The following is a 25,324-nucleotide window of genomic DNA, read 5'->3' as shown; positions in this document are numbered from 1 at the left end:
GCCATTTGGGGGCCCAGCGAGATTTTGTTGAGGGGCCCCCCTTAAAACATTTTAGTGGCCACCCTTTGACTGTGGAGAGAGAGGGACATTTTAGTTTTAAAGTTAATTTCCTGCACCCTACACATTTTGCCATTCGTGTAGAGAAAATGTTGCAGTTTTAAAAAACAATGATTCTGCACTTCTACACGCGTTGCAATGGAGTCTGGTGGAGAAGAACTTTTGCAATTTTATATCAATTTTCATGCAATTCTACCCATTTTGCCACGGGCAGAGAGAAAGCTTTGCAGCTCCCACAGCTAATTTCCTGCAATTCTGCCACTTTTTCCAAAAAAGGGTGGAAAGACATTTTTTCAGTTTTAAGGTAATTTCCGTGCAATTATACACATTTTGTAATTTACATTTACGTCTATTTAGCAGACGCTCTTATCCAGAGCAACTTAGCAGTTAGTGAGTGCATACATTTTTCATACTGGCCCCCCGTGGGAATCGAACCCACAACCCTGGCTGTGTTGCAAGCGCCATGCTCTACCAACGGAGCTATGCCATGTTTACATGTTATGCCATGTTATTTGATAAGAGCTTCTGCTAAATGACTTAAATGTCAATGTTATGTTATCTGAGTGAGCATGACTAACAAAATCAATCGGGTCCCCCCTGGCGGCTGGGGGGCTCTAACGACCGCTTATGTTGCTTATGCCTGGAATCGGCCCTGCAGACATGGGCTCAAGATCCCTGCACAAACAATGATTGTGTGGTGATGAACTAGCCCATCCAGTGCAGCATAGCTGTCCAACCTAATTTGTCAATTGCCATTGTATGCAAGAATGTGCATTGACATTTGTTTCTCTGGAATAGTGGCCCAACCTAGGTTCTTTATACCTCCCCACCCTATGGAGTTGGATTTAAAAAAAGGCCTACATAGGCCTGAGTATTTATTCGAACAATAGTCAGCCTGTGTAATAACATTACACTTTTTTTTACACCTTGTTATGTTAAGTCTTAGTAAAACAGAATCACCGACAAACAAGAGTGCCATGAGTTAGGGCTACATTATTTCCCGCAGCAAATCAATATACTTGAAAGGAGGCTAGGGGTGAGGTGTTGACCACCAATGCAGCTACCTGGGTCGATGCCCTGTATGTTATTAAATGTGGTGGCTGGCAGGGGACCTATTCATGCCCTCCTATCTGTTTGTTTTCAGGAATGTCCGAAGTTAGTCGTGAGGCTGAGTCCGGGAAGGCTCCCAGCCCAGGGACTGCAAATTAATTCTCTAAGGAGGCTCAGAATACTGAGGACTTTCAAAGAGAGAGCGATGGAGGATGCTCACAGCTTTGATAGTACTGAATATGTTCTGAACAATGATGAAGTGCCTCATGATGACAGAGCTGAAAAACGACAGTGATGTTCAAAATGACAACGATAATGCTGAAAACAGCATGATGCTCAAAATGATGATGATGTTAAGAGCGCCACAATGACATTATGCAAAAACAGTGTGAATGCTGAGCATAATGATGGTGTTCCAAACACTAGTGGCAATGCACATTCGAAAATGCCGGTGCTAAAAGGGAAAATTGCCATATAGTGACTACTGATGATAATACACCAAAGGAAGATGATCCCAAAAGAAAAATGAAGATTCTCTCACTCATAAGCAAAGGTGACATATTTATATTCAATGCAGACAACAGCTTGGGAATCATTCATTCCAGTACTCTCTGGCTCATGCTGCTATATGCCACAAAAACGTGATATTGTTATTATGATATCCAATGCTGATATAGCTAATTAACCATTTCTTAACAAAATACAACATGAACTCGAGTTAAAGCGCTGAATCAATAATTATTGATTTTAGACTTCCCTTAATCGTTGGATCCCTTTTTTGTGGTTGGTGCTTAGCTTCCTCTTATGTTTCAAATTTGTCTGCTTGGTGCAACTCTAGTAGGAGCAGAGGCTAGTCCATTTGTGTTGTTGTGTAACTTTTTGCGTAACCATCTTTCTTTTTTTACGGGGTATACTTCCTGATTTGTTGTGTTGTACTGTGGTGTTTGGTAGCACCAGTGAAAATGCTGGTGATGGCCTCTGCTTCCTTGAATTCCTGCATGCATTCTCCGCCTAATGCCACTACAATTGTTTCATTTAATTTGTATTTTTATTGATTAATTTTAGTTGAGTTGTGTTTACAGGTACATGCTAAGTGCTGTTATGTTTGCTTTAGAGTCTCAGCATACCAGCCAGTAGCCGCTTTATGCAGTGGTGATACTCTTGTCCCCATCCGAGCCATGGTGTGGCCTGTACGGTGACCGATCCCGGCGGTTATAAGAATCCCACCCAATGTTTCCTGTGTGTGGATACAGCACCCTGAATTCAATAGGCCTGTCACATGGCTGGGTAATCGCCGTAGGCAGAGGGATTTGGACTGCTGCCTCGACGTTCCCAGGCAAGTCAGATCCCCTGCTGCTGTGTCCGGAAAGCACTCCAAGCTGTTAGTTCAATGCAGATTCACTTGGGTCGCTCCCAAACGCTGGAATGAGTACTTGTGCATCATAACGGAGTGTGTTTCAGGTGGCGATGGCCCTCCTGAAGTGTTGTGGCTTATAGTGACTGACTCTTTCTTTGATAGCCTTTCTGTCTTTTTTTGCACTCACTCTGGGTAATGGGCTGCATGAAGTAGTCACATACCATGCAATCACTGTACCCATTCGCAGTAAGCCCCGGTTTTACATTAAGAAGTGAGCCTTGCTTTCCTCCCCCAGCCCAGCTGATCAGGAGGCTGCTGTTGTTATCCTTCCCTCCCCCACTTGTTAGCTAGTTTCCAGGCCTGAACTCCAGGGGCCTGAGACTTTGTCTCTCTGACATGCCAAACCTTGCCCCATGTTCACCCCTTTCTGTACTTAGAACCATTTCTGTTTCTTTAACCAGTCTATTTGTTCTTCAGGAATTGGTACTGCTATTAGCTTTTGCCAACAAATGTATTTAGTCTAGTCCTAGATATACCGTAGTTGTTGAGGCTGTCAGGTGTCTATCAAATACAGTTGCTGACTTTTAAAGTGTGAACACTGGTATACCCAACAGCTCTCTGATGACTTGTTACAACTCATACTCTGGGTGGATAGATAGACGGAGTCTGTTTATACTCGCCGCCCCTTATGTTTCTGTGGGGCACTCACGATGAATGTTGGGCTTTAAACATTAATGTTGTGTGTTATCTGATACCTGCTGCTTTCTGCACTGTTACAAATTCCGCTGCCAAAGCAGTCCAAATCATTTCACGAAGTTCGTTGCTGCTTATGGAGCTGGATTGGGTAACTTTAAAAAACAAGTCCAATGACAGAGAATATCTCATACACTGAATCCTATTGAACTATGTCCCCTGAGTGGCGCAGTGGTCTAAGGCACTGCATTGCAGGCCCTGGCGAAGCCGCCGCGACTGAGACTCCATGGGCGTGAATAAATTGGCCCAGCGCAGGGTAGGGAAGGGAATAATGCAGGGATGGGATTGTATCCTCTGTAGCTCAGTCATAGAGCACGGCGCTGAAATGCCAAGGTAGTGGGTCTAATCGGACCACCACACAAAAATAAAAATGTATGCACGTATGACTGGGTGCCGCTGATAAAAGGCCTGCTAAATGGCATATTATTATTAGATATTTTTATAGCCCAGTTGATAGAGGCTGAGGCTGGTAACGCCAGGCTTGTGGGTCTGACGCCACGGGGCCAGTATAAAAAGAGTATCACTAACTGAAGTCATTTTTTGGAGGAGCGCCTCCACAATGACTAAAATGTAATTGTAAATGTATAGAAATGCAGCATTAGCACCTATGCTTTGTCCTAATGCAATGGAATAAGGAGAAAGTATACTGGCCTACTTCTACCCTGGGACGGAGCCTCCCAAATATATTGAGGCCAAACTCAAACACAACAGTCTTACTTAGGTTTTGTCATCTGGAGCGTTTCTATGTACCCTTGCACATACCAAAATGAGACACATAGTGTATTTTCCCCATTTGCATGGGAGTGCGAGATAATAGTCGTATTTAGGCAGCAACAAATTCATGTGTGGCCTCCAGATAGGCTTGAACAAGCAGATAGCCTACTTTGGCTCTAAACTTGATCCCCTGGTTCCCATGAAGCAGCCTGTCCTCTCGGGTTGATTTTGTCTCACTCTGTGATGCCATTTTAAATCTTGTTAAGGGCTTGGCCCATCTCTCATTTTGAAGTTAGCATTAGCACTGCTTGCTCTATAGCTGGTTGTGAATGGAGCAGTTTGGCTACTTGCACCACACCCAAGCATTTATGCTAGTGCTAGCCTATGTTGGCTAGCTGTACAGTGTGGAGGCTATTGCATTATTTAGACATCAGTCCAAGGCCATTGAGGAGCGGAGTTCATGTTTGACTGTGGTATTTCCAAATAGTAATAAACCCTTGGCAATGGTAGGAGACCGTGCATACAGTGGTTTTAGAATCGCGAAATAATGTAGCTGCTATCAGTTAGCCACACTGAGTGCTATCAAAGTGCTAGCCTCCACCGTAACTCACGCCAAGTTGGGTATCCTGGCCCAGAAAATGCAACGCAATGTCTGTCATTCAGGGTTTTGTTTAAGTGTGATGTGTGAACAGCATTCGACTGTGTCCAACTTCCAAGAGGAAGTTATGGCGGTGTTGTAAGCCAATGAGCCAAAGCCTGACTTACTGATGTAATACAGCTGCCTATGTCATTAACATTTATATGGCACAAAAGGCCAATTATTAACCACCGTTAACAGTAATTCCACATGGGTCTTGTCAATGATTACAATGCCGACGAGGTTTTCTATCTACGGACTATAGCCCAATAATACCTTTTCATTTCCATAGAGAATTTTGGAACGTTGAAGTGTTTAATTAAAATTGAAGCTGTCCTTGACTCCAAGGTTTAAGCAAAGCCTTGAAACATCAAACAGATTCATGCTTAATTGACCAAGCACAATCCATGCTGCATGAATAGGGTTGGTTGCTAGCTTTAGCAAGCACGCCCATCTGTATTTTTTAGCCTCTGCTGACGGTGACTCAGACAGCCAGTGTGGTTCTTTGGGAAAAGGTGTGAATGTGTGCGTGCTCGCCACACTTCTACTGTCCTAATTCTCCTGTGGGTGACGGCATGTGACTGAAGTGTCTCAATGGCTTGAAGGGTTGCCTTTGGCTCACTTTACAATATCATACCAGATATTTAGCCCTATCTGTTTTGGATAACTGGAATTTTTGTTTGGTCTGGTGTGTGGATATTTTAAAAAGATTGACTGAGCAGCGCCTTCACCCTTGTGTTTGTTGAATTTGCCTTTCAGCCCAGATTCCTTGGAGCAGCCCGAGTTTATAAATATGGCAGTATCAACAACTCTGCTTGACTCCAGATAGTTCTGCTTTGTCTGGAGTTAATGAGGAGAGGCAATTTGAAAATCGTGCCACCAGCCAAGCACAGCCCCAATCCAAAGGGCTAAAGAGATGGTTGGATTTTTTTTGCCCTGATAACTATGGCAGACGAAATGGCCTGGGAGAGCCACCAAAAGCAACTGTGCATGGAGAGGTGGATCTTTGAACAAACCGAAGGCGACCATGCGCTGATTCCAGTTCTATTTATGTAGAGTAGAAATTGTTAATTTGGTGTGCAAGAAATATTTGATACTGCTCAATCAGGGCAGCGATAACTAGCTCCAAGGCCCAACAAACGGCCATTTGAAGTTGTCCTATTATTCTTGCCTCTGAAGAGGTTAGGTGAGCTTGCATGAATGAGGTAACAGGCGTAATTCTTGAAGGTTGACTTTATGCAATAACTCAGCGCGAGCTTAATACACTGTTTAAAAACCATCCTAATACTGCAGGATGTTATCTCAATGTATTGTTCATCACTTTGGTGGCGGTGACCACAAGATGGCAGCCCATAGACATCACCTGTGAGAGAGTCCCCTCTGCTTACTTCTTCTAGACAAACCTTAGGTAAAAGCATAGGCCTACAGCTTCACTCATGCACAGTGTCAGACACTTGAGGTAAAAGTCCATGCAAATGTATGAAACACTGTACTAATTACCATAGCTGTTTGTGATTGCAGGAGAGCACTATGGATGAGGAGGTCCACAGGACCCGCAGAGATATCGCTCACCAGCAATGGAGACTTGGAGGAGAGCCACGAGGATGTGTCTAGGGTAAGGGTGGACAGAGCATCCCCTTTAACTGTACTCACTCACACACTACACATAAATAAATGCACGCACTGCTTCTCAAAACTAAGAGATTGCACTGAATATGTACTTGAAAGGGGAACCACATTATTGCGACAACAGTGGGGGAAAAGGTATTTAGTCAGCCACCAATTGATGCAAGTTCTCCCACTTAAAAAAGATGAGAGGCTTGTAATTTTACAAGGACAACGTAACTGGTGACAGACAAATTGAGAAAAAAACTCCAGAAAATCGGCATTGTAGGATTTTAAAAAAGATTTTATCTGCAAATTATTGTGGAAAATAAGTATTTGGTCACTACAAACAAGCAAGATTTTGGCTTCACAGACCTGTAACTCTTCTTTAAGAGGCTCTTCTGTCCTCCACTCGGTTACCTGTATTAATGGCACCTGTTTGAACTTGTTATCAGTATAAAAAGACACCTGGATCCACAACCTCAGCCAGTCACACTCCAAACTCCACTATGGCTAAGACCAAAGAGCTGTCAAAGGACACCAGAAACAAAATTGTAGACCTGCACCAGGGCGGGGAAGGCTGAATCTGCCAGAAAGCAGCTTGGTTTGAAGAAATCAACTGTGGGAGCAATTAATAGGAAATGGAAGACATACATACCACTGATAATCTCCCTCGATCTGGGGCTCCACGCAAGATCTCACCCCTGTGGGGTCAAAATGACCACAAGAACGGGGAGCAAAAATCCCAGAACCACACGGGGGGACCGAGTAATGACTGCGGAGAGCTGGGACCAAAAGTAACAAAGCCTACCATCAGTAACACACTACGCCGCCAGGGACTCAAATCCTGCAGTGCCAGACGTGTCCCCTGCCTAAGCCAGAACATGTCCAGGCCCGTCTGAAATTTGCTAGAGTGCATTTGGATGATCCAGAAGAGGATTGGGAGGAAAATGCCATATGGTCAGATGAAAACCCAAATATAAATTTTTGGTAAAAACTCAACTCGTCGTGGTTTGGAGGGACAAAGAATGCTGAGTTGCATCCAAAGAACACCATACCTACTGTGAAGCACAATGGGGGGTGGGAACATCATGCTTTGGGGCTGTTTTTTGCAAAGGGGACTCAGGTCGACTGATCCGGTGTGAAGAAAGAATGAATGGGGCCATGTATCGTGAGATTTTGAGGAAAACCTCCTTCCATCAGCAAGGGCATTGAAGATGAAACGCGGGCTGGGCCTTCAGCATGACAATGATCCCAAACACACCGCCCGGGCAACGGTAGGAGTGGCTTTGTAAGAAGCATTTCAAGGTCCTGGAGGGGCTCTAGCCAGTCTCCAGATCTCAACCCCATAGAAAATCTTTGGAGGGAGTTGAAAGTCGTTGCCAACGACAGCCCCAAAACATCACTGGCTTAGAGGAGATCTGCATGGAGGAATGAGGGCCAAAATACCAGCAACAGTGTGTGAAAACTTGGGAAGACTTACAGAAAACGTTTGACCTGTGCCATTGCCAACAAAGGGTATATAACAAAGTATTGAGAAACTTTTTGTTATTGGACCAAATACTTATTTTCCACTATAATTTGTAAATAAATTATTAAAATTCCTACAATGTGATTTCTGATTTATTTTTCTCATTTTGTCTGTCATAGTTGACGTACCTATGATGAAAATTACAGGCCTTTCTCATCTTGATTAAGTGGAGAACTTGCAACAGGTGACCAAATACTTTTTTTCCCCACTGTAATAATTAGGACATACTAATAGGTGGTTGCAACTCCGCAATCGCAGTGGGGACATACACCGACCGATTGGGCAAGAGGAGTTTATTTTATTTCCGAGAACATGTCGAAATCAGCAGTTTGCCCAAGTCAGATCCACACCAGCCTCCACATGAATGAATAGCCCTGCACTGACTGGCATAATTTATATAGTCATTCATAAGGCACAAATGGCTTGGCTTCCATTGCTCTTGTTAAAAAAAAGAAAATCCACAAATGTGATGGATAAATTGGCCAAGAACTACCTTATCGCTAACACTTTACTTGACACCCAGTGTAAAGTAATAACCATGTCATAATATGTCATAACAGCCGACATAACTTAAGTCATAACTGTTTGTATGGCAAACACTGTATGACGCATATATTTAGACCTATTGTGACATACAGTATGTTGCGTTTATTTTATGGCTAGTTAGTGACACCTTACATAAGTGTGAAAACCCACAAAAAGCTACCACACAAGGCAAAACATTACATAAACACCATAGTGTGAAAGTAAGGTTAATGGTATGTTTATGTTATATACTTTTTTTGGAATTGACCACGTAAAATATCATTTAATTAAGACGCATTGATGTCAGACATGCACCAACCCACAATGCTCTGTTTCTGATGTCTGGGATGAAATGCAGGGGTAGACTTCAGGAGCAGGGACAAGACACCCTCTTTTTGACTGATGACCGAGAGTATGGACGCGTATGTGATAGGCCCTATCTTCGTTTATGATTGATGGTCATAATGCTTCTTGACATTAAGCCAAAGTGTATTTTCTTAGTCCAAGCAAAGTGACACAGGGTGGTCATAATGCTTTTGAGCGCCTAAAGGTATTTTCTATAAGTTATTTGAAAATAGAATGATGAAAAAACATGACTGTAAAAGGGATCATACTACAACAACAACAACTTTAAGAAACAAACTTCAAAACGAGTAGGAAACTAATTGGCCCAAAACTTTTGTTTTTAATGTGGATTTTGACACTGATTGGGTAGGTGTCATAACTAGCATAAAGATTTCACGCTAATATATGTCAAAACACTTTTAAATATATGGTCATCACCGTAGCAATGACCACATTATAGACAGGCTATGATAAGTTATATCAGCTTTAGGGACATATTATGACATGGTGATGACCATGTCATAATGTGCTATGACACTGGGTGTCAAGCAAAGGCGTTACACAAAATGATCTCTAGCATAATGAGAGCCCAGCCCTATTCCTCGAAGATAGTCCAACCCTATTCCTCGAGCCATAGAATTATTCAATAAAGGATTTCACTTCATATGCTTGCCACAGCAGCTACATGACTGTGAGCTGTAACTCCGCAGGGTCAGGTGCAAAGCAGGTATTAGCCTTATTATTATTAGTTTATTAGGCATCAGAGATGGAACGGTATGCACTCGCTTAACCCGTAAGTTGCTCTGGGATAAGAGCGTCCACAAAATGACTAAAAATGTAAATGTAAATTAGCCTACTCTCTGAGGAGGATAATTGGCTGTCAGTGAAATTCCTTGAGGCTCCTAGTCTGTCGCAGAGCGATAAGACGTCCAGGTGTCTAGACTGTGATCCTTGGCATGGCTTTTAACAGGCAAGCAGCAGTGGTCCGGTTTGTTTATTGTCGCATCAATTTACTAGACATAAAATGATTTGGAAGATATGTCTTTCTAAGGGATTACACCGCTGCAAGACATACTATGGATGGACTCACAGGCGCCGTATATACAGGTTAACTGACAAAATAAAGGAATGACGCCAACAGTGTCTTAACCCATTGGGTAACCTGTCTAAGCCGGGTAAGGGGGCTTCTACTAAGCTTATATGGAATTGCTTTAAGAAGGTCATACCAACGATCATTTTGCTATTTGATTTAGAATTTTAAGAACCCTTGAAGTATTAAAAAAGTATATAAAACAATTATTTGATGAAATTTGTATTTGGCTTACTGCAAGATTAGCTAAACGCTTTAATAGCAGATTCACTACATGTAACAAAAATCTGAGGAAGTTTGTTCTGAAGTGTCTTCCTATATCTGAGAGATATATATATATATTTTTTATTTATATATGTATTTAACTCTTTATTTTTGGCACTAAACAGTTTCCACAATACACTATATATGCAGAAATGTCCCTTCAAATTAGTGGATTCGGATATTTCAGCCACACACCCCTCTGACACAGGCGGATAAAATCGAACACATGCAGCCATGCAATCCATAGTCCAAACAGTGGCAGAGAATCAGACCTACTGAAGAGCCTAGTGACTTCTCAACGTGGCATAGAATGCCACCTTTTACAGTCAGTCCCGCCAAATTTCTGTCTCTGCTGAGCTGCTCCACCAACTGTAATTGCGACTGTGATGTGGAAACGTCTAGTAGCAACAACGGCTCAGCTGGAGGGTAGCCTGAAGCTCATGTTAGCAGGAACGGGTCGCGTGAGGTGGGTAAGTACGTAGTGCGAAAAAGTTATCTGTCCTTGGTGCAACACACTCACGGAGTTCCAAACTGCCTCTGAGAGCAACGCGCCAGCACGGTAATAGCTGCTCGTCGGAGCTTCTATGCGGTTTCAATGGCCCAACAGCCGCACAGGCTTTGCAGATCACCACAAAAATGCCAAGCGCCAGCTGGAGTGGTGTAAAGCCCACCGCTGTTGGACTTTGGAGCAGTGGAAACTGTAAAGCCAGCAGAACGCACCATTCTAATGGCAAGTGCCAACTGTAAGAGTTTGGTGGAGGGAGGAAGGATGTCTGGGGCTGTTTTTCATGGTTTGGGCTAGGCTTAGTTCCAGTGAAGGGAAATTGTTAATGCTATAGCAGCAAATGAGGCTACCTAGATGTATTTACTGTGCTTCTAACTTTGTGGCAACTGCTAGGGTCAGGCCCTTTTCGCTTTAGCGCCGACAAATGCCCCCTGTAGCACAAATCCTCAAGGCCCATTCAGATGGTTTGTCGGGATCGTGTGGAAGAACTTGACTGGGCCTGCACATGAGCTCCACTCGAACCTTTAGATGAATTAACCCGATCAGAACCAGGCAGCCTAATCGCCCAACATCAGCCCCCGACCCCACTAAAGTTCTTGTGGTTGAATGGATAAGTCCCCGTGATGTTCCAACATCTTTGGGCCTTCCCCAGGCGTGGAGGCTAAGAGAAAAGGCAAAACCACCCCACGTATTAATGCACTAGAATTTTAGATGAATTTGGAGTGAGATGTTCGACTTGAGCAGGTGTCCACATGTGTGTACTTCCACGTAATTTTTTCAAACTGCTACCGGGTGCCATAGACAGTACTTGCCGTAGAGGGCCTGTGTGGGTGTCCTAGAGCAAAACAACGTTGTTTAGTGAGAGTTTCACCTTTTAGTTTATAGCCCAAACTGATAGGACGCTACAGCTTCTGTGGAGGGCTGTAGAGCAGAAACTGAGAACTACCTACCGTGTTCGTGAGAGTCTCACCTTGAGGTGCTGGTAAGATTTTGGCAGCCAAAACTGTTCGACACTACAGCAGATGGGCCAGAAAGACCACTCGGGATGTCCGTGGTCTGACAAACACCACTTTAGCTCATTCCATACCTTCACCGGATGGAAGTGCGACGATCGGTGAACTGAGAGGCAGCATCCTATGCTAAACCAACAACTGGAGGATTTTTATTGGGATTTTTTGTATTATGCTTATTAGATTTCACGTGTTCAATAGACATGTACTCTAGGGCTTAACAGGGCGTGGGGCCACCACAATGCCAGAATAGCACCAATGCGCCTTTGGCATAGATTCTACAAGTGTCTGGAATCTTTATGATGGAGGGTTGCGACACTATTCTTCCACGTAGAAATTCAATCATTTTGTGTTTTGTTGATGTTGTTGGAAAATACTGTCTCAGCGCTGTTCCAGGAACCCCATGCGAGTGTTCAATTGGGTCGAGATCTGGGTCAAATTCGCACGATAAGTGATTTCACACGCTTAACGTCATCAAACTATCCAGTGGCCCACAGCGCCCTGGGGATGGCGGCAAGATTGTCATCTCATGGGGAAGGCCATGGTGAAGCTAAAATAATGGGAAACTGGGCCTACCCAGCATTTTTTTATGACCCTAAGCATTAATTGTTTAGAATTTCAGGAACTACACTCTGTCGTAAGCACCTGTTTTCACTATAGTTTGTCCCTTATTATTGAAGTAATTGATGCCCCAGCCGTGTAGTTAAAACAGTAGCAGCAGCTCTTTTGTGAACTTCACATCATGGGCTTATACTTTGTATAGAGCTATATATATGGGGAGAACAAGACTGATGATACACTGCCGTTTTTGCAGGCTTTCCTACTTACAAGTGCATGTAGAGAGTCTGTAATTTTTTATCATAGGCACACTGCTATCTGTGAGAGAAGGGAATCTGAAAATAAAACCCAGAAAACCGCATTGTATGATTTTTTAAGTAATAATTCTGTGTTTTATTGCATGATATAAGTATTTGATCACCTACCAACCTGTAAGAATTCCTGCTTCACAGACCTGTTAGTTTTATACTTTAAGCCTCCTGTTCTCCACTCATTACCTGCGGTAACTGCACCTGTTTGAACTCACCTGTATAGGCAGAGCACCTGTCCACACACTCAAACAGACTCCGACCCCCATAAATGGCCATAAGACCAGAGAGCTGTGTAAGTAGACATCAGGGAGAAAATTGTAGACCTGCACAAGGCTGGGATGGGCCACAGACAATAGGCAAGCAAGCCTGTGGGAGGAAACAACGGAAGGCGTACATAATTAGAAATGGAAGAAGTCCAAGATGACGCTCACAATCACCGGTTGGGCTCCCAAGATCCGACTGGGCAAGCATCAATGAGATCATGAGGAAGGTGAGGGATCAACCCAGAACCACACGGGCAGACCTGGCCAATGACCTGAAGAGAGCTGGGACCAGGCAGTCTGGAAGATAAACCATTAAGTAACACACTGCGCGGCCATGGATTGGGAATCCTAGCGCACGCATGGTCCTTTAGTGAAGACAAACCAGGCTAGCTGGCCAATGACCATCTGGATGGATCTAGGGAGGAATGTAAGAAGGTCACGGGGTCCGATGAGATAGAAATATAGCTTTTGGTCTAAACTCACTCCCTGTGGTTTGGAGGAAGAAGAAGGATGAGGGTATATCTCCCAAGAACACCATCCCAACGGTGGAGATACGGAGGTGGAAACATCATTCTTTGGGGATGCTTTCTGCCAAAGGGGACGAGGATTTATCAGATTGCCCATATTGAGGGGAGTGATGGATGGGACCATGTGATCGCGAGATCTTAGCCAACAACCTCTTCCTCAGGTAAGAGTATAGCATTGAAGATGGCGTCGTGCCTGGGCCCTCCAGGCGCCCACCCGAAACACACAGCCAGGGCAACTCAAGGAGCGGCTTCGAGAGGGATCTCAAGGCCCTGGAGCAATGGCCCAGTCTCCAGACCTGAACCCTAATAGGAACATCTTTGGAGGGAGCTGAAAGTCCGATGCCCCAGCGGCACAGCCCCAAAAACCTGAAGGCTACAACTGGAGAAGGTCTGTATGGGAGGAGTGGGCTGCAAAATCCCTGCTGCAGTGTGTGCAATCTGGGTCGAGACCTGCAGAAACATATGATTCTGTAGACTAAACAAAGGCGTTTACTGTACCAAATATTAAGTTCTGCTTTTCTGATGTACAGACACTTTATGTCATGCAACAAAATGCAAAATGAATTTTACTTAAAAACTACAATGTGATTCCGCTGCAGCTGAAGTAAAAATGAGGATAAAAATTCCACACCTATGACATGCTTTGTACAGGGAAACCTGCAAAATCGGCAGTGTATCAAATACTTGTTCTCCTCACTGTATAATATAATGTGATTAGCTACCGTATACGTGCTGTTCAGAAAGTATTCATACCTTGACTTGTCTCCATATCTTTGTTGGGTTAAGTTTTTGTTTAATTCAAATTGGATTAAATGGATTATTTTTCCTCACCCATTTACAAACTAGCCCCTATAATGACAAAGTTAAAACATGTTTTTAGACATTTTTGCTAATTTATTGAAAATGAAATACAGAAATGTCTCTTGCATGTGTTCTCTACACCCCTAGCCTGAATACTTTCTAGAAACCCCCTTGGAGCGACTTATTTGAGCCGCTCTTAAAAGGCTATTCATTTTCAGCTTTGTAACTCAGGGATTTGGGTGGATTTTCTCCATTCCTTGCAGTTTTTCAAGTTACAGGATTGGCTGTGGAGAAGCCGTACACACTCTTAAGTCTTTCCACGTATTTCAATGATATTTAAATCTGATTTGCCTAGCCGAGGACTTCTTATATTTTGTTCTGACGCTGCATTCAGCGTTAAGCCGTTTGGCTGTATGCTTGGGGCCACTGTGCTGTTGGTAATGCGAATCCCGCCCAGTCTAAAGGTTGTTTCCAATCTGTATCAAATTGCCTGTATTTGACTCCACTTTCCCATTGTCCTCTATCGTCAGTCTCCCAGTCCCTGCCGCCGAAAAGCATCCCCACAGTAAAATGCTGCCTACCACCATGCTTAAGCGCAGGGATGGTGGTTAGACGGGTTATGCACAGCTGTGCCTCTGTTTTTTTTCCAGACATAGCACTTCTGTATCTAGGCCAGAGAGATTCTATTTTTGTCTCATTAAACCACGTAATTTTTGCCTTATGATCCGAGACTTTCACTTGCTTTTTTGCAAACTCCAGGCATGCTGTCATGTGCTTGTTTTTCTCAGCAGTGGCTTTCGCTCGAGCCACTCCCCCATATAGCCCAGATTGGTGAAGTGCTGTGGAGACTGCTGTCCTTCTGGCAGGTTCCTTCTGTAGTTCTGGTCATTGGGTTCTTGGTCACCTCCCTGATCCTGTCCTTCTTGAGTTCGGCCTGCCTGCCTAGTTTGGTTGACGGCGCCGCCGAGGGCAGAGCAGTGGGTTGTCTCCATATATATATTTTTCAGTTTCCCAATGATGGAGACCACTGTGCCCTGGGAAACCCTAACACTTAGAAATAGTTTGATACCTTCCCCAGATATATGCTTCCAGGATATACAACCTATGTTATCACATATGCAATAATAAGCAATCCCTTCTATATTTGGAAAGTACTGGTGCAAACTTGAATATTAGCTACCAGTGATTAGGGTTGGGAACTCAGATTTTTACATCAACATACTGCCCTTCTCTCATCCCAGGATTTACGCCATTACTGGTTATACAAAAGGGGTTCGAAAAATGCAAGAAATACATTGGCATCGGTTACCAGAATGCTAACAAAACTAGCAGAATAGCGATGAGGCTGCTAGCCAAATATGCCAACAAGCGTAAAGACAGGCAATCCAGCTCATACAGTTCTACATACAGTATATAGGTAGGAGCTACAGAATGGGTGAGAACGAGAGACATTGTGCAAAGGAATACACTTTGACGCATGTTTGTCTGAAAGAAGAAACGCACTGCTTCTGGCAGGTGAGGGAAAAAGTATTTGATCCCCTGCTGATTTTTGTACGCTTGTTCCACCGACAAAGACATGATCAGCCTATCATTTTAATGGTAGGTTTATTTGAACAGTGAGAGAGCAGAACAACAACAAAAAAATTCAGAAAAACGAATGTCAAAAATGGGGTTTATAAATTGATTTATATTTAATGAGGGAAGGGTATTTGACTATGCAAAACAAAACTTAGTATTGAAAAACCCTTGTTGGGAATCAACAGAGGTCGGACGCTTTGGAGTTGGCCACCAGGTTTGCACACATCTCAGGAGGGACTTTGTCCCACTCCTCTTTGCAGATCTTCTCCAAAGTCACATAAGGTTTCGAGGCTGACGCTTGGCAACTCCGAACCTTCAGCTCCCTCCACAGATTTTTTTAGGGATTAAGGTCTGGAGATGGCTAGGCCACTCCAGACCAATGCTTCATCTTGAGCCACTCCTTTGTTGCCTTGGCCGTGGTGTTTTGGGTCATCGCTATGCTGGAATACCATCCACGGCCCATTTTCAATGCCCTGGCTGAGGGAAGGAGGTTTTCACCTAAGATTTAACGGTATATGGCCCCGGCCCATCGTCCCTTTGATGCGGTGAAGTTGTCCTGGCCCCTTAAGCAGAAAAACAACACCCAAAAGCATAATGTTTCCACCTCCACGGTTGACGGTGGGGATGTGGTGTTCTTGGGGCTCATAGGCAGGCATTCCTCCTCCCCAAACACGGCGAGCTGAGTTGATGCCAAAGAGCCCGATTTTGGTCTCATCTGACCACAACACTTTTTCTTCCATTTGCGCATAAATCGCACCAACTGTTGTCACTTCACACCAAGCTGTTTGGCGATGGTCTTGTCAGCCCATTCCAGCCTTGTGTAGGTCCACAATAAAATAATGTGACGGGTGAAATGAAGAACGCAATCTGCTTTACCTCCCTAACGTATTGCACAAGGGTTGACTGCAGGTATTTACTTAAAGTATCTACAAATATTAAAATGGATTGAAAAACTTCAAATAAATAGTTTCAACGGTATTGACGGTATTGAAAACCATTCCGTAACTATTTCCAAATACCTCAGTATGCGTATACCACCCAACCTAACCAGTATACATGTAATCCACGTACGAATGGATCAAACCATAGGCCTATTCTTGTCCGTTGTCCATGTGGTATTGTTGCTGCTGTTTTGTACTGTGGGTGGTCCACAATGTATAAAAAAACATTTGAAGAATTCCCTACAGAGAGATGGCAATGCGCCCTCTATATAGCCCCATGTTTATACTGTATTGATTGATGAATATATCATACTAATCCACATTAGAAAATGCAGACCGATGGTATATGTATTAACATGGAATGTCTAGACAGACATTGTGAAAATTGGTCAGGCATGCAGTTCAAATCCCATCGATCCTCTATTTATGTCACTGACGGTAAAGGTTTTGTGACCATTGTAAGCACACAGAACATCGCCTCATTGGGGTCTTGCATGTCTAATTTATGTTTAGGGATAGTGCCATCTTTGTTAGGGGCTATATGATGTAGTAAGTGGCAGCAGTAATGCTACATTTCGATAAGGACAGTACAAATCTCTGACATATAGGCTATTTTATGATGGAATAAATTGTAATACATGGTACAGTTGGAGCAGTAACGCTTCTGACTTGAGACCATATGCCCCCCAAGGCGATGGGGGTTCGAGCCTCTGCTCACCCAACTGTTTGTCCCTTCCTTACTGTACCTCCACCTTGGTTTGAGGTTACTTGGAGGTATTTGGGCCACACATTCTGAACATGGGGAGCTTACCCCTATCACTCAGTTTTTTTTGTGTTAGCAGTGGCTATAGTTAGGTTACGTTACAGTGGCTTTTGAAACATCCGAATCAACCCGGAGATGACCGTTTCTCCTGGCCCCTATAGATTGCATTCAGGGTAAGTGACAAACTAGAGCTAAGTATAAAAATGAAATAAATAATGAAGGTGTCCTTTAATATGTCATACTAATCATCATGTTATTTACAGTACATTGTCATGATGTGTGGGATACATGATTATTGTCATCTCCCTTTAAAGTAATTAATGTGTTGCCCGAAGGTGGCAATCATCTTTCACTGGACGCCAGTCCAACAGCTTTGAGGTCCCTGGTGTGATTCAGGGTGATTGAGAGGAAACAAGCAGAATGTACTTAAAGGGATAATCTATACTGTGCAGGACACTTGTTTGCATGGAAGTCCTATGTTGTCAGGAGTATTTTTCCAATCTTAGTGGCGATTGTAGGAACATTCCGGATAGTCTGTGACACTTTCGATGTTGTTGTGTATGGCACATTTTTGATCATTTAAAATCTGCATTGGTTCAGTTTCTGTAAACTGTGAGAATGCATCAACTTAGGTCAAACTCATGGGCGTTTCTTCAATGTGAACCTCTATCCTCTGACTGATACATTTTTCCTCTGTGACTTTAGGACCCTTCTACGGTGACCTGAACTGTCAGAAAGCCACATCCGCTCCGCTAACTTTGCCTCGATGACAGAGGGCATTATTGAATCAGGACCATACAAAGGTACAGTAACCAGACTATCAAGAAATGCCGGCAGCAGCAAATTGAATGTAAAGACTGTTTCCGGTGAGTGCATGTTTTTCCTTTTCTACAGTAACCTGAGTACCTGGTACACTTTCTTTAAAATGTTTGTTTTTTGGGGGGCTAGATCAGTTTAATATTGCAGATAGATTGTGTAATCAATGTAATTGTCTGCATCATTTCCAATCCCCCCCATATATATATTTGCTTGTAAATATATACAGTACCTGTCAAAAAGTTTGGACACACCTACTCATTCCAGGGTTTTTCTTTATTTTCTACATTGTAGAATAATAGTGAAGACATCAAAACTATGAAATAACACATGGAATCATGTAGTAACCAAAAAAAGTGTTCAACATATCAAAATATACAGTGGGGGAAAAAAGTATTTAGTCAGCCACCACTTGTGCAAGTTCTCCCACTTAAAAGATGAGAGGCCTGTAATTTTCATCATAGGTACACGCCAACTATGACAGACAAAAATGAGAAAAAATTATCCAGAAAATCACATTGTAGGATTTTTAATGAATTTATTTGCAAATTATGGGGGAAAAATAGGTATTTGGTCAACAACAAAATTTTCTCAATACTTTGTTATATACCCTTTGTTGGCAATGACACAGGTCAAACGCTTTTCTGTAAGTCCTCACAAGGCTTTCACACACTGTTGCTGGTATTTTGGCCCATTCCTCCATGCAGATCTCCTCTAGAGCAGTGATGTTTTGGGGCTGTCGCTGGGCAACACAGACTTTTAACTCCCTCCAAAGATTTTCTATGGGTTGAGATCTGGAGACTGGCTAGGCCACTCCAAGACCTTGAAATGCTTCTTATGAAGCCACTCCTTCGTTGCCCGGGCTGTGTGTTTGGGATCATTGTCATGCTGAATGACCCAGCCACGCTTTCATCTTCAATGCCCTTGCATGATGGAAGGAGGTTTTCACTCAAAATCTCACGATACATGGCCCCATTCATTCTTTCCTTTACACGGATCAGTCGGCTGGTTCCTTTGCAGAACAACAGCCCCAAAGCATGATGTTCCACCCCCATGCTTCAGCAGTAGGTATGGTGTTTTTGGATACAACTCAGCATTCTTTGTCCTTCAAACAATAGTTGAGTTTTACCAAAAAGTTCTATTTTGGTTTCATCTGACCATATGACATTCCCTAATCCTTTCTGGATCATCCAAATGCACTCTAGCAAACTTCAGACGGGCCTGGACATGTACTGAGCTTAGGCAGGGGGAACACGCCTGGCACTGCAGGATTTGAGTCCCCTGGCGGCGTAGTGTGTTACTGATGGTAGGCTTTGTTACTTTGGTCCCAGCTCTCTGCAGGTCATTCACTAGCCCCCTGGTGGTTCTGGGATTTTTGCTCACCGCTCTTGTGATCATTTTGACCACGGGGTGAGATCTTGCGTGGAGCTCCCAGATCGAGGGAGATTATCAGTCTTCCATTTCCTAATAATTGCTCCCACAGTTGATTTCTTCAGACCAAGCTGCTTACCTAGGGTGCAGATTCAGTCTTCCTAGCCTGGTGCAGGTCTACAATTTTGTTTCTGGTGTCCTTTGACAGCTCTTTGGTCTTGGGGCCATAGTGGCGTTTTGGAGTGTGACTGTTTGAGGTTGTGGACAGGTGTCTTTTTATACTGATAACAAGTTCAAAGAGGTGCCATTAATACAGGTAACGAGTGGAGGACAGAGGAGCCTCTTAAAGAAGAAGTTGCAGGTCTGTGAGGCAGAAATCTTGCTTGTTTGTAGTTGACCAAATACTTATTTTCCACCATAATTTGCAAATAAATTCATTAAAAATCCTAGCAATGTGATTTTCTGGATTTTCTTTTCTCAATTTGATCATAGTTGACGCGTACCTAGGATGAAAATTACAGGCCTCTCTCATCTTTTTTGAGTAGGAGAACTTGCACAATTGGAGGCTGACTAAATACTTTTTTCCCCCACTGTATTTTATATTTGAGATTCTTCAAATAGCCACCTTTTGCCTTGATGACAGCTTTGTACATTCTTCTATATTCTCTCAACAGCTTCATGTGCTAGTCACCTGGAGGTGTGCCTTGTTAAAAGTTAATTTCTGGAATTTCTTTCCTTCTTAATGCGTTTGAGCCAATCAGTTGTGGTTGTGACAAGGTAGGGGGTATACTGAAGATAGCCCTATTTGGTAAAAGACCAAGTCCATACTATGGCAAGAACAGCTCAAAAAAGCAAAGAGAAACTACAGTCCATCATTACTTTAAGACATGAAGGTCAGTCAATACAGAACATTGAACGCTTTCTCAAGTGCAGTCACAAAAACCACCAAGCACTATGATGAAACTGGTTCTCATGAGGACCGCCACAGGAATGGAAGACAGAGTTACCTCTGCTGCAGAGGATAAGTTCATTATTACTAGCCTCAAAAAAATGTAGCCCAAATAAATGCTTCACAGAGTTCAAGTCACAGACACATCTAAACATCAACTGTAAGGGGGACTGTGAATCAGGGCCTCATGGTTAATTGCTGCAAAAGAAACCACTGACTAAAGGACACCAATAAGAAGAAGAGACCTGCTTGGGCCAAGAAACACGAGCAATGGGCACTAGAGCGGTGGAAATTTGTCCTTTGGTCTGGAGCCAAACTGGAGATTTTAGGTTCCAACCGTTCTTTGTGAGACGCGTGTGGGTGAACGGATGATCTCCGGATGTGTAGTTCCCGACCGTAAGACATGGAGGAGGTGGTAGCGATGGTGTGAGGGGTGCTTTGCTGGCACACTGTCTGTGATTTATTTAGAATTCAAGGCACACTTAACCAGCAGCTGGCTACCACATCATTCTGGCAGCAATACGCCATCCCATCTGGTTTGGTGGGACTGTTATTTGTTTTTTTAACAGGACACTGACCCAACACACCTCCAGGCTGTGTAAGGACTATTTTACCAAGAAGGAGAGTGATGGAGTGCTGCATCAGATGACCTGGCCTCGACAATCCTCAACCAAATTGAGATGGTTTGGGATGAGTCTTACCGCAGAGATGAAGGGGAAAAGCAGACAACAAGTGCTCCACATATGTGGGAACTCCTTCAAGACTGTTGGAAAAGCATTCCAGGTGAAGCTGGTTGAGAGAATGCCAAGAGGTGTCAAAGCTGCACAAGGCAAAGGGTGGCTACTTTGAAGAATCTCAATTATAAAATATATTTTGATTTGTTGAACACTTCTTTGGTTACTACATGATTCCATGTGTTATTTCATAGTTTTGATGTCTTCACTGTTATTCTACAATGTAGAAAATAGTAAAAAATATAGAAAACCCCTTGAATGAGTAGGTGTTCTAAAACCTTTTGACCGGCAGTGTATAATATATTATTTCTATTTTTTGCACTGTATTGAAAATCATACAATCAGTATTTCAAAAACACCCCGGTAGATGGTATACCACCCAAGCCTAGTTTGCGTTATTCCCTTTCGACCACGCCGCCTCCCCATCAACCCCGGTGTTCCAGTTCAGGTTGCAAAATGCAAGGTACTTTGTTTGTGTTGCCCTAACAAGCTGCCCCCATGTCCAGCACCAGAGATATGGATAGATGAGGACGGCATTTGAATTTATAAAGGAGGAGTCCAATTGAGTTTTAATAATCGCCTTGATCTCCGCTTGTTTTCCTCCTGGCTCCCCTTTTCATTATTGCATCGTCGCTACACATGCAAATAAATTATCTCTCTCCCCCCTTGGCAACGGATTGGAGGCGCTGGCGTCCGAAGGTTGGACCCTGAGTGGCCGCCGTCCCCTCTTTCATGTCATGTAGATTCGCGTTATCACTCGGAATTCATCAAGACCTATTGGAAAGTTTTTACACAAGCTGTATAGATTTGAGGCTGTGGTGGGAACTGGAAAATACTTACCTTGGCAGGCCCATTCAAGCCTATTGAGGGAAGTGAAGTCACTGAACACAAAGAGACTTGACCATAGGGCCAAGACATGCTTGCATCAATTGACTCTCGTGACTAATTAACGGAACCAAAAGGTTTCACTTCAGTGATACAGTATCTATGCAACAATATTCAACACATGACGCCACATCAGACCGCCTGGGTTCGATTCATTACATTTTACATTTTTGTCGTTTAGCAGACGCTCTATCCAGAGCGACTACAGGGCAATTAGGAGTTAATGCCTTGCTAAGGGCACATCGACAGATTTTTTCACCTAGCCGGCTCGGGGATTAGAAACCAGCGAACCTTTCGGCTTACTGGCACGACGCCAACCACTAAGCTACCTGCCACCCGATTCCAGGCTGTAACACAACCGGCCGTAATTGGGAGTCCCATAGGGCGCCTCACACCGGCCCAGCGCCAGGCCCGGGCTTGGCCAATAGAATGTTATATGTGTGGGGGGATACAACCATCCCAGCTCTGCAGATTTTAGCCGAAGAGTCAGGAACTCACTAGATCGCTTGTTTTGGTACTGCCCATATGTAGCTTGTTTTTTAATCGCAGGTTCAGGAATGGTTGAAGAATTACAACATTTACCTGGAGCTAACTCTGCAAATAGCACTGCTGGGGGATTTGAAAAGTCATAGCCATAATAAATTCCGATTAATATTATAATAATACTTTTAGCAAAACATTTTCTTTAATTTACAATCTGTATTGACTATGAGAATAGAAAGGGTTCAGGAAAGGTTCATCACAGTAAAAAAATATATGGCTACATAGAAACCAAAACTGATGGTGGGAGGGGTTGAGGGGAGCTGAAGGGTGGGGCTAAAAATAATAAAAAATAAAAAAATAAACAAGATGACTAATGTAAAATGGATACTGTGTCCGTAAAATGTATATAGTATGTAAGTTATAAGCAGGAAGTAGAAGCCTAAGTATTGTTGTCCAATAGTTTACTCGAACTAAGGGAGGGGATGATTGGGTTAGGGGGAAAATATACAAAATATATATTTACCATAAAATACATGGGCATGAATTATTGTCAAAAATAATAATAATGAAGTGGGTACACTTTGAAAGTGGTAGTCCTTTCCGAACATAGCTAAAGGCAGACATGGTAGCATACAGTATTGTTGGTTGATAGTAGCGCACATACTTATCATCGCAGAGGCTTTGTGTGATGTGTTGAAACGCCCAGTCATCACCAGCAAGGCGAACCAGGGTGAACTGTGTCCCAGGCAACAACTTGAACTCTGCTGTTTGTGGATACCTGTGTTTGGGGGTATGTGGTGTCCATGAGGACACACCACTTTTTGGGAAGCGAAACCACTCACTTCGTCCCTACGCTATATCGGCATCGAACACGCCACCCTCCCTAGGAGAGGGGGGTGACCTCGACAACTTATGGTGTTAAAATGAGAGGCTGCCTGGATTAATTTAAAGACCCTTGCTCCCTTCGGTCTCACCGCTGACTTTGATCTGAGGCCATTCTTGTGATTATTGATTTGCTATTCATTGTAAATGTTTGTAGGCCTATGTAGCCAAAGATTGTATCTATTATCTTATGCTATCCATTTATGTTATATTTATATCTGTAAATTAACCAAAGATATCGAGCCACACCCAACTATTATTACAGACACCTGTGTGTGTGCCTTTGAAACTATATAAACTAGTGACCCGCAGTGTTTGTCAGCTATACCTGATGAAGACAGCTTGTCTGAAACGCTTTTTGGCTATTAGGTTATTCAATTATTGCATCTGAGCTCTAGAGTGTGCGGTTCCTTTTCTTTTTCAAGTGTTCTACTCGCAAGCCAGCACCTCGCTTAAACAGGTGTGTGTTTATTTCGCCCCACATGAGGACACATCAACACACTGAGAAGGTTCCGACCTGACCTGGGCCAGTATTCACAAATTGTCTGATCTAGGATCTGTCCGACTGATATTTTATTTATTATCATTAAAGGTAAATGTATCTTAGCTCAGCACTCCACGAGACACTTTATGAATACAGGCCCAGACCTGACCTGTCACATCTCAGCTGGCCAACCCATAAAACCCCAAAGGCAAGCCTACAAAGATAGTAAGGCCGTAATGATAGAACACTCATTTTACAGCAAAATCTCAGTGCTATTCGTTAAAAGCCGAGCATAGGCTTAAATGCTAAGTACAAAACCGCTATCCCATGGAGTTTTCCTGAGAAGTAATATCAAACAAAAAGCAAGGTGCAGGTACAGTACACTGTGTCCAATGTGGTGTCAGGTAGTCCAATTGCTCTAGGAGTCTTTCTTGGTAAAATATCAACCTAGTTGCGCCACTGAACCCAGTGGATCCCATTTTAGTCCAGTGGTCTGTTCTGTGCCTGTCATCTCCGGATTACACCCCCTATTTGGTTTTAGTGGTGAGCCGCCCCATCTATAGAGCCAATGAGACCCAAAGAACACCCAAGGAGGACCCGTGGGAGATTTCATTTCACAGCTCTAGATAGGGAGGTGTTGATGAATTGACTCACTAATCAATCACCACTGTTGCCTGCTGTTTCCAGTGTCAGGCAAGCCGGCCCACGCCTCCCGTGGCACCTGAAGCCCCCAGCTCGGCCAAGCGCGCCAGCCAAGCTGGCGCCACCAACCAGCGGATAGCCAGGCTGAGATACAGAAAGGTACCCGCAGCAACAGAGACGAGATGTATACGGACCTGCTTTCTGCTCCCTCTTTTTCTGGTTGGGCCTCTCTCCTTGCTCCTTCCTTTTATCAAGGCTCTGTGTCATTCCTTTAAAATCCATCGCCCACGCCCTTCTTCATCGACTCTACTACCGCTTTCGCTGTCTTCCCCCGTCCCTTCCCCTCTCTCCCCTATTCATACAATTTCACCTTTGGCTTTGAGCTGCGAATGATGCGACTACCGACGGTGGTCTCCGGTTCGAGAACAGCTGAGGTTAGGCTACTGGCAACTAATTCTGACGGTTGTCTGCATTTCTCCCATAGCTGGTTATAGGGGACCTCTTCTTTTTCAACATTTCCCAAACGCACACTTGCTAGGACCAACCAAGCCTTACACAGTTCACCTGAGTTTTAACCAGCATCCCAGCTTAACTCCTGTATCCTCCTTGCATTACTGGGCTCCCACAGTTCCTTGCAGGCTGTCTTTGCCTCCCTCAAACTGAAAAAATCTCCCTTCTACTTAAATGAAACTCCTTGCAGTTGCTTATCCCTCACTTCTTTCCCTGAAGGTGAACGATACTTTGTGTAGTATTTCACCTGTAGATGATAATCGCCAAAGTATCATAGTCAGCATCTAACTTTGACTCAGTGTTTCCATGTTCCAGTCTGACTGGAAATTATATATCAATCCTATGATTGATTCACCAGTCTCACATCTACATTGTATATTCCT

At 43.5% G+C, this 25,324-nt stretch overlaps 1 pseudogene; it reads left to right on the top strand.

Annotated features, from left to right (window-relative positions):
* Positions 1-1,203: 1,203 nt before the first annotated feature.
* The window catches only part of LOC123484504, a 37,848-nt pseudogene continuing 13,727 nt past the window's right edge, over positions 1,204-25,324 (top strand).

This window comes from Coregonus clupeaformis, chromosome 5 (assembly GCF_020615455.1).
Source record: "Coregonus clupeaformis isolate EN_2021a chromosome 5, ASM2061545v1, whole genome shotgun sequence".
NCBI classification, from domain to species: Eukaryota; Metazoa; Chordata; class Actinopteri; order Salmoniformes; family Salmonidae; genus Coregonus; species Coregonus clupeaformis.
The sequence above is the reverse complement of the archived record's forward strand: the minus strand, read 5'-3'. Positions and strand labels throughout refer to the sequence as shown.